Source organism: Theropithecus gelada, chromosome 2 (assembly GCF_003255815.1).
Source record: "Theropithecus gelada isolate Dixy chromosome 2, Tgel_1.0, whole genome shotgun sequence".
Taxonomy (NCBI): Eukaryota; Metazoa; Chordata; class Mammalia; order Primates; family Cercopithecidae; genus Theropithecus; species Theropithecus gelada.
The window spans coordinates 153,167,082-153,169,213 of record NC_037669.1 but is presented as its reverse complement, the minus strand read 5'-3'; the positions used below and the strand labels follow the sequence as shown (position 1 = coordinate 153,169,213).

The 2,132-nt window shown below is 40.9% G+C and overlaps 1 pseudogene; it reads right to left on the bottom strand.

The window, feature by feature from the left end:
• Positions 1 to 228: 228 nt before the first annotated feature.
• On the bottom strand, positions 229 to 954 carry LOC112619397 (annotated as a pseudogene).
• Between the last annotated feature and the right edge of the window lie 1,178 nt (positions 955 to 2,132).

Here is a 2,132-nt window from a genome sequence, read left to right as displayed (position 1 = left end):
TGCTGATTTCAGAGGAGGCAGCAGTCAACTTGGAAAATACTGGACATTTTCCTTGGAACTGGACTGTGATGAGAGGTGACTGCCATGAATACAACCTACTATCTTTTCTCTGGCCCTTCCCTTCCAGTTTTTGAAGACAGAGCAGAAAATAATCTTTCAAGATACTTGATAATTTCAAAAAACAAAAACATGTGCTTCCAATGCACTGTGCTTTCAGAAATTCTGGGTCTATTTCAGTTGGAGGATGAGCTGATTGATGTGTTCACCCTGATAACCAGGTGAGCCCATATCCTTGAAGAAGTCCACTCTATTATTGGTAGCATGATGGGCCATTGAGAGGTAGAAAGGGCACAAGAACCTTGAGATCTCTTGGAAATTCTTCCCAGGGAAGGCCATTTCATGAAGGAGGTCTTCCAAGCAAATGACACCAAACCTTCCCAGGTGCTCCTCAGTTGCTATGTTGTCTGATGGAGGGATGGTCTTATTCTTAACCTTGGCTTGTACACGTTTCAAAATGAGTTCCTGGACAGACTTCAGATTTGGAAATCCCCAGGTCACATAAATTTCCACTTTTAGGCTCTGGGGAGTGACTTTGACAGACACCACAGAAAATCTTCAGAACTCTTGCAGTGTTCCTCTGCACCAGTGAACTCACCCCATTAATCCTTTGGATGTGTACAACAGAGGCCAATAAAAGTTTATCTGGCGATTCTAAGGCATGAGGCTTCACTTCTAGTCATAGGAGATGCACCCTGTCACATTTCTGCTGCTAGGATTATGTAGGACCAATTCCAGTCACTTAAACCTGAGTCTTTTTCCTTACCTCTGCTCATTCTTTACCAGAAGTGCCTACTTTGCCTGGATGGCTTTGAGGGCTTGATAAGCCTCCATCTTTTTCAGGAGATATTCTGGAATCAAAGGGAATTTTTTTTTTCTTTGCTCTTGCTCTGCCATCTTTCTAGGCTGCAGCCACTGATCACACATATCCCCTGATCCTGCACATGCATGCCCTGTAGGAGACAGAGTGGTCTGCCGGCAGGGACAGCAAGAGACTAGCTATCTGAGGCCAACTGAGGCTCCATGGCACTGCCATATCATTCCAGATCAATTTTTTTTATTTGTAGATGTCTGGTTATTGCAGCACTATCTGCTGAAAAGACTGTCCTTTGTCCATTGAATTCTTCTTGTTTCTTTGTCAAAGATGAGTTGAATGTATTTATGTGGGTTTATTTCTGGGCTCTCCTTTCTGTTCCACTGATTCATGTGCCTGTTCTTTTACCAATACCACACTGTCTTGATTGCTGTAGCTGCATAGTAAGTCCTTGAAGTTAGTGTTCCTTCTTGGACTTTGGTCTTCTTCCACATTGTGTTGGCTATTCTGGGTCTTTTGCCTTTGCGTATAAACCTTAAAATCATTTTGTTGATATCCATAGAATAACCTGCTGGGATTTTGATTGGGATTGTGTTGAAACTATAGATCAGGTTGGGAAGAACTGACACCTTGATAGTGGTGTCTTTCTATCCATGAACATGGAATATCTATTTATTTTTAAAAGATCTTCTTTGATTTCTTTCATCAGAGTTTTGTAGTTTTCCTTATAGATCTTGTACATATTTTGTTAGACTTAAACCTAAATATTTCATTTTTTATGCTCATGTAAAGAGTATCATGTTTTTAATTTCACATTCCAGTTGTTCATTGCTGATATTTAGGAAAGCTATGGACTTTTAAAAAATATTAACCTTATGTGCTTCAACTTTGCTATAGTGATTTCAAATTCCACTAGTGTCCTTGTTAGTGTCTTTCCTGTTTTTGAGTTTCCCTAGAAATTCCTTCTTAAGTAGAATCTGAGCTTTGCAGTTCTTTCAGCTGTAATCTCCTGTTATTAGAAAGGAACCCTGTTGATGTTGCGGTAGAATTATATGGGGAGGGGACATATTCTATACTCCTATGGTTAGGTCTCAGTCTTTTAATGGGTGAACTCTGACATTCACAAGTGTGCCTCAGATATTGTATTCCTTCCATAGGTGAGACAGGAAGACTACAGAGGCCTGGAGTTGGGTATTTTCCTTCTCTCCTGCTGGTTAGGCTCTGGTTATATCGTTTCCCCTGAGGGCAGGCTGCTGTCACT